Here is a 17,353-nt window from a genome sequence, read left to right as displayed (position 1 = left end):
CCAACACACAAGCACATAAGTGCATTTTACTATGAGTGTAATTTGTTCTAGACTTTTTTTATTTTTTCATGTACCGTATCTATTTGCATTGTGTGTTGAAAGAGTGTAACTAGCGTCCAACAAGTGCAAATAGACATGATATGCAAATCTACCTACCAACTGAATGTGTTCAACTGAACAGCGAGTGCTTTGCAAAAATTTACACAAAATTTACACATGTAAAATGTATTGCAACAACGTCATTCAACCATACAAGCACACTTTTACTAGGCAACTCTCACCACATGAATGCTTTCAAGGCATATGTGAGATTATGAATATTACCTTCTGAACTTGTACTTTCCAATCTGCAGTGTTTATAGATTAAAAGGGAATAAATAAGCACATAGATAAATAAAATGGAAGAGACCATCAGAACAGCCTCATGTATAGGCACAATTATCCTTCTGGGCCGATAAAGTTCATAGCACCCATTACAGAATCTCCTAACTTTTATTTGCAGGTAGAAAATGACAAGATCTCTGTGCTTATGGTCAGGGAGTTTACCTAATTACAAACCCGCTTGCTGAACACCAAACTGTAATCCACACATGGACAATAGTAGAAGACTTAAAGTGGACCTTTAGTCATTTTTCTTTAACTCTCCATCTATTAAAAATTCTCTGCCCTTGAAAAAAAACATTTTTTTTTCTGCCAGTAAATACCTTATACATCCCACTTCCTCTTTCTTGTGTGGTGAAAAGCCTAGGCTTATGATATCATGCACAGCTCTCGCTCACTCTCGTGAGAGTTTGCCAGGAAGGGTGGAGGGATGAGACATAAGAGGGCCAATGAGAGCTGCAGAGCTGGGGAGGTGTGCCTCTGTGTAAATCCAGTGAACAGGCAACAGCTTCAGCTGCCCACAGTTAAAATGGTTGCAGCCAGACTCAGTAGAGGGAGATTTCTGCAGCATATTTGGCAAGTACAGAATCACAGGATATATATAATAATATGCAAAGTGGTTGGAGGGAAGCTTCAGAATGGCAAAGATGTTTTTATTACAAATTGTGAGCAGACTGCATTTCCTTTTTTAAAGAGAAAAGGGTGCAGCGCTCGAAGACCCTTTAACCACTTAAGGACCGAGCACACTTTTTTTTTTTAAAAATACACTTTTTTGAATTAAAAAAATAAGACAACAGTAAAAGTTAGCCCAATTTTTTTATATTGTGAAAGATAATGTTATGCCGAGTAAATTGATACCCAACATGTCACGCTTCAAATTTGTGCCCGCTCCTGGAATGGCGACAAACTTTTACCCTTAAAAATCTCCATAGGCAAGGTTTAAAAAAAAAAAATTCTACAGGCTGCATGTTTTGAGTTACAGAGGAGGTCTAGAGCTAGAATTTATACTCCCGCTCTACCAATCGCGGCGATACTCATGTATGCGTTCGCTTCTGTACACGAGATCGGCGGGATGGGACACGTTTAAAAAATTTTTTTCTCTTTTCTTATTTATTTTACCTTTTATTTTTACACTGTTCTTTTAAAAAAAATGTGTCACTTTTATTCCTATTACAAAGAATGTAAACATCCCTTGTAATAGAAAAAAAAGCATGACAGGACATCTTAAATGTGAGATCTGGGGTCAAAAATGATCCGATCACCTCCGCCGCTACCAACGGCTCCAGTAAGCGGTGAAGGGCATCGGAGCGTGGTGGGGAGGGGGGGCCCTCTCCCGCCACCGATAAAAGTGATCCCGCTGCGAATCCACCGCAGAGACCACTTTTATCTGAAAGCGGACTGCCTGCTGAAGAAGAGGATACCGGGGGCTATGGCAGCTAGCTGCTGCCATAACGGTATTCCTCTTCAAAGCGACATAAACCTGCGGCGGACGGTCCGTAAGTGGTTAAAATTAACAAAGCCAAAACAATTAGTGTGCTTAACCACCTCAGTACAGTGCACTTACACCCCCTTCCTGCCCTGACCAATTTTCATCTTTCAGCGCTCTCACACTTTGAATGACAATTGCTCAGTCATGTAACACTGTACCCATATGAAATTTGCATCCTTTTTTTTTTTTCACACAAATAGAGCTTTCTTTTGGCGGTAATGAATCACTAGTGGGTTTTTTATTTTTTGTGCTATAAATAAAAAAAGACCGTAAATTTTGTGAAAAAAAAAAAATGCCTTATTCTTTGTTTCGGACATAAAATTTTGCTAATTAGTAATTTTTCTTCATAAATTTTGGCCAAAATTTATACTGCTACATATCTTTGGTAAAAATAACCCAAATTAGTGTATATTTGGTCTTTGTGAAAGTTAGAGTCTACAAACTATGGTGCCAATCACTGAAAATTGATCACATCTGATCAGGCCTTCAGTACATCAGGTGCATCTCATTTCTTGAGACACTAACAAGTCAGGAAAGTACAAATACCCCACCAAACCCCAAATTACCCCTTTTTAGAAAGTAGACATTCCAAGGTGTTAAGTAAGAAGCATGGTGAGTTTTTTTAAGTTGTAATTTTTCCCACAATTCTTTGCAAAATTAAGATTTTTTTTTAACAAAATTGTCCTGTTATCAGTTTATTTCTCACACATAGCATATGCATACAACAAATTACATTCTACTACTCTTCCTGAGTATGGCGATACCACATGTGTGAGACTTTTACACAGCCTGGCCACATACAAAGGCCCAACATTGAAGTAGCACCTTCAGGTGTTCTACGAGCATAAATGACACATCTCATTTCTCAACCACCTATTACACTTTTGAAGGCCCTGGAGTACCAGGACAATGGAATTGCCCACAAAATGACCCCATTTTGGAAAGCAAACACCCCAACATATAATCTATGAGGCATAATGAGTCTTTTGAATGGTTAATTTTTTTCCAGGAGTTTTTGGAAAATGTGGGGAAAAAAATGAAAACGCATTATTTTTTAAATTTTTTTAACACAAAGTTGTCAATATAAAAGATATTTCTAACACATAGCATGTACATTGCAAAAATTACACCCCAAAACACATTCTGCTACTCTTCCCGAGAATGGCGATACCACATATGAGACTTTTACACAACCTGGCCACATACCAACATTGAAGTAGTACCTTCAGGCGTTCTAGGAGCATAAATTACACATCTCATTTCATTCCTACCTATCACACTTTTGAAGGTCCTTGAGCACCAGGACAATGAAATTACCCATAAAATGACCCCATTTTGGAAAGCAAACACCCCAATGTATATTCTATGAGGCATGGGCTGCAAATAGATACTCGGGTACTCTGACGCTGTAGATAGGTACTCAGGTACTCTGACGGGCTGGAGACAGGTACTCGGGTACTCACATGGACGGAGACAGGTACCCGGGTACTCACATGGACTGTGACAGGTACCCGGGTACTCACATGGACTGTGACAGGTACTTTGATGGGTGGTGACAGGTCCTCTTTATTGGGGGGGGGCAATCAGTGTGGTTGGTGTACACTGTAAGCGGTAATGAGATGTTACCGCAATCTCCTTCTCACACACAATCGGTGTGTGTGAGGAGGAGAACCCGGTAACATCTCGTTACCACTCTATGTTTACATTTAGTGATCGGCTGTGAAAGGATCACAGCCGATCACGTGATATACAGCCGCCGGCCAATGGCTGTATACCAGCGTCGGTGACAAGCTGTGTTCCCGGGAACACGCCTTCACCAACATGCGCGCGCAGCGAGCTCACGTGCATATGCCGTGCAAAGTGGGGCAGTACCATATGTGATGGGCCGTCATCACGGTCGATCACGTGGTAAACAGCCATGCTCAATGGCTGTTCACCCCCCTCAGTGACGAGCAGTGTCTTCGTGACACGGTGCCACCTAAAGGAACGGGGATGTGCGCACACGGATTCCCTGTTTAAATGGATGGACGTCATATGACGCCCGCCCAGAACGAGAGCCGCGTCGCCTGGCCGCGGCAAGCGGTTAACAAATCATAAACATACAGTGTGCTGTGTACACAGAGTACATCCTAATTACTTGTGCAAAACATATCCATTGTTATCAAGTGTTCCCAAAAACTCAAAAAAGTGTTATCGTGCTCCAAATCAGTTCATATGAAAAAAAAAAAAAAAATCTTACTCTTCATTGCAAAGTGTATTACAAGTGCTTCTTGATCCATATACACATGTGCATATACATAATACACATAAACAAACTCCAGTGCTTGTGAATTCTGAGTACAACTTCACACTTCACTTGTGAAAATGCACTCACTGGACTGTATAACCCTTAAATCATTAGGTAGGTGTCAATACACTTATATATTTATTACCGCTCCACAGGGTGTCCTCCTCTCCCACTCTTTCCTCTGGTGATGCGGTTTATTACAAGCCTCTAAATACCTCCATGCCACCATATGACAAATATTGGATCTATAAACACTAACATTGCTTTATTTTAATTAAAACCTCAACAGACAAAAATGCGCACTTACATTAAGATGCAACACAGCTTCTTCCCTTGTAACATACACAATACCACCAGCCCCTTCCAAGATGGCCGTGCACACTCCAACCAGTGGAAGTGATGTCACAGGTATCTAGCCCCCTTCAACACGCTTCGACTACTGGACATCTTCATGGATCAGTGCTAGCTCATGGTCATTCCGCTGTGTGTGTGATAGATATATATATATATATCTATATCTATATCTATAGATATATCTATATCTCTATACATACACACACACCCCTCCTGTCCTACCAGCCCACTAGTGGTCATCATCAGAAACACACCATACCCCATAACACTCTCCATTATGTGGAGGACTATTTAAAGTGGTTGCAAACCTCTGACATGAAAAATGGACAAAGTGTATCTCTCTCTAGTACGTATTTCTCTCAATCCATAGCACTAAGTGTAATTCTACAAATATACAAGGAGGCATGTCAGAACAGAAACATCACATTAAAGAAATGAATAGTAAGAAGATCCAAGGACCAAGTGAACACAAGCATTGGATATCCTATTTGTAGAATCCATACACTTGTAAAACACTGGCAACTCACAAATCCCTGATGAAGGTATCAGAATACCGGAAACGCATCGGGTATTGGGGTACATCACCCCCAGGAGTACATATAATATCACATTTGTATAATTCCTGTTCTGATCTTATATCAATTTTGTATGGAACGTACTTTCTTCTTTTTTGTATGTTATAGACGTTTTTACGTCTGTTTTTAAACAGGTTAATAGTTAATCACACCGGCCCTAGTGTGACACCGTTTATTAAAAAAGATAGACAAATGAATGTAGTACACTCACATTGTGTAGATAAAAACAAGCGCATCCGTAGAGGCTGTGGTTGCTCTACCGAGTCCAGAAATCCAAGCTGGATGTGAAGCAAACTGACAGTCTGTCTAATAGTCCACGAGCAGCCGTCGTCAAACTTCATGAGAGCCACCCGCACTCAGCGAGGATCCTGGAAAGCAGAGAGACTCCACACAAGGACACGTGCACGTAATCCTCAGAAGCCAGCTGATAAATGACGCCTGGTGGTTGCTATGATTATGCATTTCAGAGGGCGTGGCCTCCTTCTTCAGGTCTACCATGTGGTCTCATAGGAATACTTTAATAGTGTTCGTATAAGGTTGCTACCCATTATAAGTAAAAAAAAAAAAAAAAAAAAAAAAAAGAAATGGGGTGAGTGGTGCTAACCTAGATTAGAGAGGGATAATAATTTAACCACTCTATATATTCAACAGTGGTGTACCACCCAAAAACTAATGTGCTCTACAAGTGATATTAATTGTAGTTAGAATCACATATGATAATATAGTATATAAAAGTGCATTAGTGTTATATTATATTATATTATATTATATTATATTATAATGTTTGGGGGTTCTAAGTAATTTTCTAGCAAAAAAAAACAAAAAACACATACATACAGTATATAAACCAGCAGTTCATCAAAATTTGATATGTGTGTTAGCAAAAAATAGCCACAATAATAGTCCCACATAAGTGATGTGCAAAATTGCTGTACAAGTTGCCAAGGACTTCAAAGTGACCTCAATGCTCAGCAGATCAGGTGACTTGTGCTCCCCCTTAAGGGTCCCCACTCACCAGCTCCTATTACCCCTTTTGGGAGGGAGAAAGTGAGACCAAGGGGCTCAATTCAAAGACTCTGCTCGTATATATATATATATATATATGTGGATATAAGCTTGAGATATGGCCTTTTAGGGTTGTTGCATTGGTTACCTTCTGGAGCAAAGGAATCTTGCTCCATTCCAGCGCCCCCTCTCTAAACTGCTCTCCCAGAGCATGCCTGACCTGTAGGTACCTAAAAAAGGATTTATTCGGTATTGTATTGTTCCCTCAGTTCCTGAAAAGATTTCAGAATGTCATCCTTGTACAGCTGGCTAATAAACTTTATTCCACACCTTTTCCATTCCTTGACCGTCCCCATCTTCTGGATTTCTCCAAGATTTCCGTTCTCCCATAGGGGGGTATACTCTTTGAATCCCCTATACCCCAACAAAGTCTTCACTGTATCCCATACTTTTACCATTAAACTTAGTGTGGGGAGCCTAGAGGGAAAGGAGCCCGCCTCCATGCCTTCCACCATTAATCCATTCGGAGTGTTTTGTAGCAACATTTCCCTCCCTACATATCCCCCTTCAACCCATTAACCCTCCCAAATGCTGTAATTGTGCCGCGAGGAAGTAACTGAGGGTGTGGAAGTGCAACCCCTCCTTCCTGTCTTTGTAGTTTTAGAATACGCAAACGGATTCTTGCCTGACAACCTTTCCAGAATAAATTCTCTAAAGATAACATCTAACTTTTGGAACCACTTTTTGTATACCCACACTAGGGAGTTTTGTAATGCATACAAAAGCTGTGGCATCCATAGCATTTTAATCAAGTTACATTGTCCTGCTACTGATAATGGGAGAGGTTTCTATATTTAAAATTTTCCCCTAAATTTTTCCAAAAGTGGGGCGATATTATTTATGATATACGGTTTGGGGTCTCTTGTAATCTTAATTCCCAGATATTTCATTTTGTCCACTATTGAATCTGAGCAACTTCTTCAGGCAAGGGGCCTTCAAGGGGGTCTACTGGTAATGCAGATTTTTCCCAGTTTATAAGTCCGTAAAATTGACCAAAGTTTGAAATTATTATTAAAATAAACAGGGAGGTCTGCATGTCCCCTAGAAATAGTAGAAGGTCATCTTCATATAATGTCATTTTTTCTTCCACTACTCCCCTGATAAATCCTCTTATCCCTGGGGAGGACCTGAGAGCCACTGTTGAATTTGGAGGGCGAAAAGCAGGGGGGTATAGGGCACCCCTGTCTTGTCCCCCTTAGCAATCAAAATTTGTCTGAGTATTCACTTTTTCTTCTGGCACTTTGTATAGCAATTTTATCCAATTAATAAAGCCCGGGCCAAATTGAAACTCGGCCAGGACCCTCCACAAATATCGCCATTCAAGGCTGTCGAAGGCCCTGGCGGCATTCAAAGACAGAATAGCCCTCGGTCCATCTCCATCAGCTGGGACTTGTAAATTCAAATACTCGCATCTAATATTTATACTAGCAGATCTTCCAGGGATAAATCCTGACTGATCGGGGTGGACACGTTTCTGAATGACCCTGTTTAGCCTAGCCGCCAAGACCTTCGTCAGGATTTTTATATCTGTATTCAGTAAGGAAATGGGCCTATATGAAGATGCATTAAGTGGATCCTTGCCCTCCTTCTGTATCACAACTATGGTGGATTCCATCATAGATGTGGGCAGCTTCCCCTCCATCACCGACTAGTTTAAGACCCCCAGCATCTTGGGCAATAACACCTTCCTGTATCATCTACAGGTCTCCGCCAGAAGGCCGTCGGGTTCTGGAGTTTTCTGTCCTGCCATCTCCCTTGTGGCCCACTGTGGTTTCTCTAATGTTATAGATAAATCCAACTCCTCCCCTTTCAGTTTCAGAGAGGGCCGGGATTGCCAGACCCCTAAAGAAAGCGTCCATTTCTTCCCTCATCTCCCCCTGCTGGGAGCTATGCAGATGCTCATAATATTCTTTAAACTTATGTACTATTTCCGGAGTATGTAAAGAAACCCTGCTCTCCTCTATACTAATTGCAGGAACCATAGATGGGGTTGCAATCATGAATCTATCTATGGTGATAGAGGGGTGCCAGGAGAGAAGGGGCGGCTCTCCTGTGCTCTTTATGGATGCACCGCCACTGGTCCCACCCCATACATTTTTGCTACAGAAAGGACTGCGTTTTTTTGCGGGGTCTCCCAATCCCTGGACGTTCCAAGAGCATATAATTAACTTTTTTACCTGCATAAAATTAGTCATTAACCACTTGGTGTTAGACAAATACATGTATTTCAAAATACCCAGTCCTAATTGTGCGATTTCCATATACTTTGTGTAATTTCTCTTTAGTACCCAATACCCATTCTTCTCATTATATTTGTTCTGTGATAGTTTTGTGACACAATATTTTCTATTTAAAGTGCACTTATTCTTCATACGTCCCCACATACACCTTTCCTACCTATCACACCATCCGTGTCTCATTCCAAATCACCGCCCCTTTGGGTCCTCTCTGGGGCTTCCAAAGTGACCCATGTGCTCAAAATGACAAATATTATTTCCTTTGTGTATAACCCCCCCCCCCCCAAAAAAAAAATATAATAATAATAATAATAATAATAATAAGCTCATGCAGGTAACAAGAAAAAAAAAAAAAAAGTTCTCCCAAATCCCTTTGAGAAAGGGGGCCGTATACACATTACTCTCCCTAACCTAAATGCAACCCCCCACCTAAATGCAAACCCCCCATCCCAGCTCCTTAATGTGCCAAATAAGTGATCAGCTGTGCCTTTAAATCACCCATGTAGTTATTATACTTCTATCTTTGAAACGTTATTTTCCGGTTCCTCTATAATTTCCCCTTATGGGATACCAACCATTCCGCCACCCCCTCTGGGGAATCAAAAAACAAAGTCTCCCAAGGCGGTTACCCGCAGTCCCGCTGGTTATAACAGTGCATAGGATACTTTCAGTTGTTGTAGTTTACGGTTAATTTCCAGAAACTTAGCCCTCCATTTTTGCAGTTCCGGTGAGAAATTTGGGTGGATGGATACCCTTGCACCTTCATAGAGAATATTACCCATTTCCCTGGCCTTCTGTAATAAAGTTACTCTGTCATTATAAAAAAGCATTTTTACCAGGAGAGACCTTGGGTAACCCCCTGGTGGAGGAGGTCTAGAGGGCACCCTATGAGCTCTCTCCATTGCAAAAAAGGGTGAAAAAAGGTGTCCTTTCCAAATAGTTCCTGGAACCATTTTTCAAGAAATACCACCGGGTCGGGGCCCTCACTGCACTCGGGGAGCCTCACAATCCTTATATTTTTCCTTTGCAACCGGTTTTCCATGTCGTCCATTTTTATCTCATAATAAGCCATTTGTTCTCATACAGTTCTTATCTCCTGCTTAAGGAGGGTCAGGTCATCCTCCACTAGTCTTATGCTGCGTACACACGAGCGGACTTTGGACGGACTAGGTCCGGCAGACCGGACTCCGTCGGACAATTCGACCGTGTGTGGGCTCCAGCGGACTTTTTTCTCCCAAAAGTCCAACGGACCTAGAAATAAAACATGTTTTAAATCTTTCCGACGGACTCGAGTCTGGTCGAAAAGTCCGCTCGTCTGTATGCTAGTCCGGACAAAAACCGACGCTAGGGCAGCTATTGGCTACTGGCTATGAACTTCCTTATTTTAGTCCGGTCGTACGTCATCACGTACGAATCCGTCGGACTTTGGTTGATCGTGTGTAGGCAAGTCCGTTCATTTGAAAGTCTGTTGAAAAGTCCGCCGGACCTAGTCCATCAAAATGTCCTCCCGTGTGTACACGGCATTACTCTCCCTTCAAAGGCAGTAGTCCTTTCTCATACCTTTTGTAGGTCATGCCTAACAAAGGAAAACTCTTCCCTGATGGTTTTAAGCTGGTCAGACAGTTCACTCAAAGATGTCCTACAGGAATTAACTGCCTGCAGGTCCTCTTTTAGTGTTTGTTCTCCCTCTGCTGAGGCTCCAGTCGAGGGTTCTGGGGCATCTTGAATGTCCTGGATATCCTCACCTGCAGGTTTCAGTCCTGTACGATTTCCCTCTAGTGCTGCTATAGCTTGCCCTTGACGTTGGCTTTTCCTCACAGCTGCGGACCCAGTATGCATCTTAGATTGTGCTGGCGGGTTCTGTTGCCCTCCTTTTGTGGGGATCTGACCCGGAGTATGGGCAAACTTCTCTAATTTGGCAGCCGCCTGGTTCCCTTTCACACTACGTTGTGAGTGGGTACTGGAGCTGGCACTATCCTGTTGCGCTGGGTCTTCCCCTCTCTTTCTCGTCCTATCTGTATTTTATAATGACCCAGCACCGACCCACCTTGGGGCAGGGTGATGCTTAATCCCAAGAGAGAGGGAGAGAAGGGGAGGGCAGGGTAAATGCCAGAGAAGTGGCACAAAAAAAGAAAAAAAAAGTCCAAGGGGAACCTCTTTAATTTTTCCCCTCCTCCCTTCAATTGCAAAATACTGGGTATCCCAGATACAGGGTGCCGAATGCTAAATGTCCACCGGGTGTCACTAAAGACAAAGCCCAGTCTCCTCTAATAGCTGTATTACTATTGCTGGACTCACGTTTCAGCTTTGAAATTTCTCCCCTCCATGGTCAGGATCCCAGCTGCACAACCTCTCCCCTTGTTCAGCGCCAGTCCATCCACACAGCATGGGGGCATCCGAAGGACGGCGGCGGGGTCAATGTAGACACACCAGTAGGTCTCCTCTCTCTCCGGTCCCTCAACTTCTCCACAGAGATCCAGGCTCCCCCAACAGGACAGCACGGCAATGCAGACAATGTTGTATGATAGTATACTGACTTTGCCCATGAGGTATTTTTGGTTCTTTATCTCTACCTGCATCCCCCCCCTTTTTTCTCCCCCCCCCCCCCATTTTCCCTCTCCCTCCTCCTCCCCTCCTTACTCTTCCCCCCTCCAGTTCCCCCCCCCCCCCCACACTCACATGTATTATTTATAGACCGGTTTATGGATAAACTGTCCTTTTTGTGAACAGATCTTTGATTTAAGCAAGAAGCAATTCAGCCTTGAAGAAGCGGATATGTCTAACTGACTGCGAAACATGTTGGCCTTGATTGCTTGTTTACATTTACTGGCTATACTATCATGATCCCTTAGGGATCTATATTGTTTCTATTTTTACATATATGTATGTGTCCTTGTGTATTTTTCTATGAATAAATTATACTATTTTGCTATTTTTGTGTTTCAATATGGATGTCTGGATTTGACCGCTTAACGCGCTACCTCTATTCACTTTTTACCCTTCACTCACTTTCTATTTCATACAGGGTTTTTTTTTGCATTCAAAGCATACAGGAATTTAAAAGTGCTTTACTTTTAGAGTGCAAAATCGGGTGCAGCTCTGCATAGAAACCAATCAGCTTTCAGGTTTTTTTTTGTCAAAGCTTCATTGAACAAGCTGAAGTTAGAAGCTGATTGGCTACCATGCACAGCTTCACCAGATTTTGCACTGTCCAGTTTTAGTAAATCAACCCCAATATCTTCTGCATAATGTTATCTGGCCTCTTCATTTGTTATCAGGGAAAACACACCAGTAGAGATAGCAGTTATCTTTTTTATCCAAATAATAAATGTGCCTTCCACACTATATTTCACCTTGTTGAGAAATACTGATATGTAGCACCAATAATTTCCTATTAACCGTTCTTTCACATGCAGTGGGTAAGGTGTTGGCAAAGAGGAGGCAGAGTTTGTTATGGAGTGGTGGGGAGGTGTAGAAGGTTGCATAAACAGAGGCTTGACAGGCAATATTAATTATTTCACTTATTAGAAGGTTTATGTAACATTATAATTTTTTTATAATGAGGATTTTATACATATACTAAATATCCGGATATATAACGGAAACCATTTCATATCATGTATGAAAACTGCCAACAGATAAATATAAGGCTTGTGTCAAAGAAAGTATGCTGTACACTGAGTGTACACCAATAGTTACTTTGACTAGTGCCTAAATCATTTATGTTACACAGTAGACGGTACAGTATGTATTATGCTTTATCTGTTACCCAAAAATGTAAGAGTAAAATGTGTCTGAACGGTTAATTTGAATTTGGAATACATCTATGCCTATGGGCTGGGAACACATAACAAGACATGATTCATAACACATGGTAGGAATAATCCAAAAATAACTCAGCAAGCCTTCAATTTTCAGAAAAACATGAGACCACGTCAACAACTCTGGATGCAAGAACCACATGGAAAATGTCAGAATAAATACAGAACATCCAATCTGCTTTATTTGTAGACTATTCCTACTATAATTATATATATTTACTAAAGAGCTTTTGTTCTGTTTATTCCAGACTAAATTATAAGGCTGCCTACATATGTAACAAATCAATTTTGAGTCAATGCTTGTTTTGCAATAATAAATTTACTGTATCCAAACAGGAAGAAAAAAAAAAAATGCGAGTTCCCTGTCTTTCATGCTCATTCTCTAACTTACCTAGGCCCCTTTCACGTGGCAGGTTTGTTGCGGCTGCCGGATTCCTGCACTCAGTACCAGATAATGACAAAGAAAACAGAATTTTAGAAAGGTTTGCAAATACATGAAAAAAAGTAAAAACTGAAATATAGCTCAGGTGCCTCTTCAATCTTTGCTGAGATGTTTGTACACCTTGATTGGAGTCCACCTGTGGTATATTAAATTAATTGGACATGGTTTGGAAAGGCGCACGCCTCTCTATAAAAGACCTCACAGCTGACAATGCATACTGTATCAGAGCAAAAGCCATGAGGTCAAAGAACTGCCTGCAGAGCTCAGGAACAGGATTATTGCAAAGCACAGATCTGGGGAAGGCTCCAAAAAATAAAATAAATCTGCTGCACCGACGATCCCAAGAGCACAGTGGCTCCCATGATTCTCAAATAAAAGAAGTTTGGCATAACCAGGACTCTTCCAAGAGATGGTCACCTGGCCAAGTGGAGTAATTGAGGCCCAGACTTCAGTCTCTTGTCTCAGTGTTTTTTCTCCAAGGGGCACCAGCCCCAGGAAGACTGGAACACTCTCTAAATAGGAAAGAACGTTCTGCTCAGGCTTCCTAAACATTTATCACCTCCCTTGCCACTTTCTGGATGCCTCCTTCCAGGGTTCGGCTAAGGCATAATAAATATTCACAGTGATCATTTGAATCTCATTGCCCTATGCTATGGAAACTTCTTTCAGAGGCAGATGGGAGGAATCAAACTTCGGAAAACCTGAGCAGACCAAAACAATTACTGCTCCACTCACTACAGTGAAGCCAAAAAACAAATTTAACCCCTTCCTGCCCATGCTATAGCCAAAAGACAGCTACAGCGTGGGCTTACTTTGCCAGGAGAACGTCCATGGACATCCACTCCCCCCCAGGATCTTGCTGCCCGATGGCACGCTTTGGACTCAGCTGATCACAGATCGGGGTAAAGGGCCAATTACAGCGGCCCTTTACTATGTGATCAGCTGTGTCCAATTACAGATGATTACAGATGTGAACACAAGCCGGGTAACAGCTTTCCTTTCCTCACACTGACAGCGTGAGGAGGGGAGAAGAGAGTCGATAACCGGCTTGTGTTAATGGGACATCTACACTGATAATCAGGGCATTGATTATCAGTGTCCTGATTATCAGTGCAGTCCCAAAAGTGCCCAATAGTACTGCCAATCAGCGCCAACCAGTGCTGTCAATCAGTGCCACCTATCAGTGCAGCCTTATCAGCACACATCAGTGAAGGAGAAAAATTACCTGTTTGCAAAATGTTATAACAAACTATGAAAATACATTTTTCTTGTTCATACATCACGGGACACAGAGGCTTGGTAATTACTTAGTGGGTTAGATAGTACCTTCAGGTGATTGGACACTGGTAACCCTAACTACAAAGTGAGTTCCTTCTCTATACAACCCCTCCCATATGGAGAGTACCTCAGTTTTTTCGCCAGTGTCTAAGGTGGTTGGTCACGTTCAAGACGTGCTAAGAAGAAAGCTCTGTTTGATGGTCCCTACGGGGGCCTAAGAGCTATACAACCGGATCCATACCTCAGGCCAATACTAAAACGCCTAATATGGATGGTACCCAGGCCTCGTGAACGGAAGAAACAAGGCTTTGCCTGTAATGTCTCTCCTTGGAGGGCTGGACTCTGGGAACCAGGCTTTGGTGTACTAATATAACAGTGGCATGAAAAGTTTCTGGCAGAGTCTTCTACAGGTCCAGGGAAGAGGAGTTGCATGTCTTACCTGGTTTCTGCCACTAGAGGGAGTAAGAGACATACCTGGTGTATACTTACATGCCTTCCAGGATACACGCTCAGTAAAGTTGGTCTGAGAAGCTGCTCACCTCCTCCGCTGCAGGCTCTCCCACTAACTGAAAAAGGGGGAATCCCACGCAGTCCGGGGGTCCCACGCATTTCTCAGGTGGTCTTTCTTCCCCCCCCCCCCCCCGGGCACCGCCATGACAGTACTAAACGTGCAGGCGTGCAGGGGGCGCTCTTTTACGGCGGATTCGGCAGAAAAGGGGGGGAGCGTGGTTGCTAGCGACGTGCACGGCGCATCAATGCGCAGGCGCGAGGCGGCTGTCTTTGAAAGCCCAGGACGCCAGAGCCCTGTAAGCGGTGGGACACAGAGCTGTGGCAGTAAGCATCTCAGTGGGTTCAGATCCAGGCATATCTAAGACACCTACTCGGCATCAGGTTGTGCAGACTAAGCGAATAATAATAGTAATAATAATAATAATAATAATAATAAATAATAAATATTGGCAAACTAGGCGCAACAGTGATTGCATTTATACTAGTACCTCTGCTTATGTCAGCTTAGGACTATGTCTCCCCATAAGATGGTTTCAGGGGCAGATAAAGAGCCTTGATCTAAGGGTTTTATCCCCCCTGAAAGACTAGAGGCAGCTGCACAGGATAAGCCGTTTTCCCTGGCAGGCTCGCAGCCTCTCCCAACATTGCAGCCCTGCATAGGTCTTTCAAAAACGGTTTGCATTTGCAGTGTGTGGTGTACTTAAGAAATTAACTGATTAATCACAGCATCCTCTCAAGAGGGCAAAAGATTGGGACAATTCCACTTTCCCTGCCCTAAATCCTCAATCAAGAGGATCTACAATCTGATGATGAAAGATCACCATCAGGAAACAGGGAACAGGTGCAATCTGACGAAGCGGAGGTATCAGAGGCCTCACAGGCTCGGAAGTTGTAGCTGTAATCTTTTACAGAGATTCAGGCTGCGTATAACTTATCCTCAGCCTAGATGGCCGAAGCCTCTGCCTCCTGCTTGGGTTTTTCTCTTAAAAGTCCCATATGCTTCTTGTACCTTTCCAAGTCCGTCATCACTTCAAAGAGGTGTAGAACCGCCACAAAGTCCTCATGCAGGTGCTTGCTTATAAACTAGCCAAAATGCACAACTGCTGAGATGCCTACGGCCACATCACCCTGAAAGAGGCCTATCTCATCTGATCTCAGAGGCTAAGCAGGGTCAGGCCTGGTTAGTGCCTGTATGGGAGACCACCTGGGAATACCAGGTGCTGTACATGGTTCTGTGCACATTATTGCTAACACAAACAGCTAAACGCATGAGTGCGGGAATGCACGTCAAGTGGAGGATAAACTTCCTTTTTATCAGTCCACATATTTGCATGAATTACCTGAGTATTGGAATGTATAAAAATGCATGTGACTGAACATGTAATATGTAACACATAGAGATACATAGTCGCATGCGCAGAAATGCCAAAAAAAATATATATATATCGCATGAATGCCTAAAATCGCATTATTGCCTAAAAACGCATAAATTCCTGTTTTCGTAAAGATACGGGATCGCACAAGAGTGCTTGACCGCACAAGAGTCCTTGTTAGCCCGGGGATACCTGCTCACGCAGAAAGGGTTGTTTTTCACAGAAATCCCCAAATCGCATAAGAATGCTTGGATGCATACACAAGGGTGTTTTACCTCACAGGAGTCCTTGATCACCCAAGGATACTTGGTCACCCGGAGAGGCTTGTTTTACAGAAATGCCTAAAAGACGCATTGAGATGTGTGGTTGCATAAAGATGCTGGATCGCACAGGGGTGCTTGATCTCACAAGAGTCCTTGATTATGCAAGGATACTTGGTCACGCAGAGAAGCTAATTTTTTCTAAAAGATGCTTAAATCGCATAAAGATGCTTGATTGCATAAAGATGCTGGATCGCACAAGGGTGCTTGATCACACGAGAATCCTTGGTCTCACAAGGGTACTTGTCTGCACAGTAGTGCTTATAATGCGTAGAATACTTGGTCGCATAAAAGATGCTGAATTGCATAAGAATGCATGATCGCCTAGATTTTGCATGGTTGCATAACAAGGCATGTTAATTTAGCCTCCTTAATTATACAGGATTCCACCTTTCAGGGGGGAGAATTCTTGGCATCAATAGACATCAAAGATGTCTATTTACATGTGCCAATATTTCCCGCTCAAAGATTTAGGATTTGTGGTGGATCAGCGCCACTTTCAAATTGTGGCCCGACCTTTCGGTCTTGCTACCGCTCCTCGAGTGTTCACAAAAATTCTAGCTCTGCCCTTGGCAAATCGAAGGGCTCAGGGCATAACAGTGACAGCCTATCTGGACGATTTGCTACTGATAGAGCAGCCTGTAGCACGCCTAAGCTGCAGTGTGCTCAGCACGGTAAGGTACTTAGAGTACCTAGGTTGGGTCCTCAACCTAGAAAAATCTTTCTTGCAGCCTCTAAAAAGGCTGGAGTGTTTGAGCATGGTCACAGACATAGACCAAAGCAGGGTGTTCTTACCCAGGTCAAAAACCAGGGCCATAAAAGAATTGGTCTGGGTAGTCTCAGCAAAGAGAAATCCCTCTATCCAACTATGTATGAGACTATTGGACAAGATGGTCGCCTCTTTCAAAGGCTGTCCCTTACGCCCAGTTTCACTCGAGATCTTTACAAAGCAGCATCCTCTCTGCCTGGAACAAGAGGGTTCAAGCCTTGGATCTTCCAATGTGCCTATCCCCAGGGGTACGCCTGAGCCTCAATTGGTGGTTGCTGACCAAGAATATTCTAAAGGAAAATCCTTTTTTTCCAGTTACTTGAAAGATCGTAACCACAGATACCAGCCTAATAGGCTGGGGAGCAGTTCTGGAAGAAGCTTTCACCCAGGGAAGATGGTCCAGAGCTGAAGGGCTCTGCCCATCAACATTCTGGAAATTCAGGCAATTCATC

The 17,353-nt window shown here is 42.8% G+C and overlaps 1 protein-coding gene across 3 annotated transcripts in view; it reads right to left on the bottom strand.

Moving 5' to 3' along the window:
• Positions 1–17,353, bottom strand: part of INPP1 (inositol polyphosphate-1-phosphatase) — a 79,415-nt gene that overhangs the window by 52,568 nt on the left and 9,494 nt on the right. The window contains exons 3-4 of one of the 3 annotated variants that reach the window (XM_073633207.1): positions 12,601–12,644; positions 5,298–5,626 (exon numbers count right to left, since the gene is read on the bottom strand). The exons of 1 other annotated variant lie outside the window; for it this stretch is intronic. The gene's annotated coding sequence lies outside the window, so the exon portion shown is untranslated. The remainder of the gene's footprint in view (positions 1–5,297; positions 5,627–12,600; positions 12,645–17,353) is intronic. One more of the 3 variants, XM_073633208.1, reaches the window with a different exon arrangement.

This window comes from Aquarana catesbeiana, linkage group LG06 (assembly GCF_042186555.1).
Source record: "Aquarana catesbeiana isolate 2022-GZ linkage group LG06, ASM4218655v1, whole genome shotgun sequence".
Taxonomy (NCBI): domain Eukaryota; kingdom Metazoa; phylum Chordata; class Amphibia; order Anura; family Ranidae; genus Aquarana; species Aquarana catesbeiana.
Note: the sequence above shows the minus strand (reverse complement) of the source record. Positions and strands in the feature narration are given on the sequence as shown.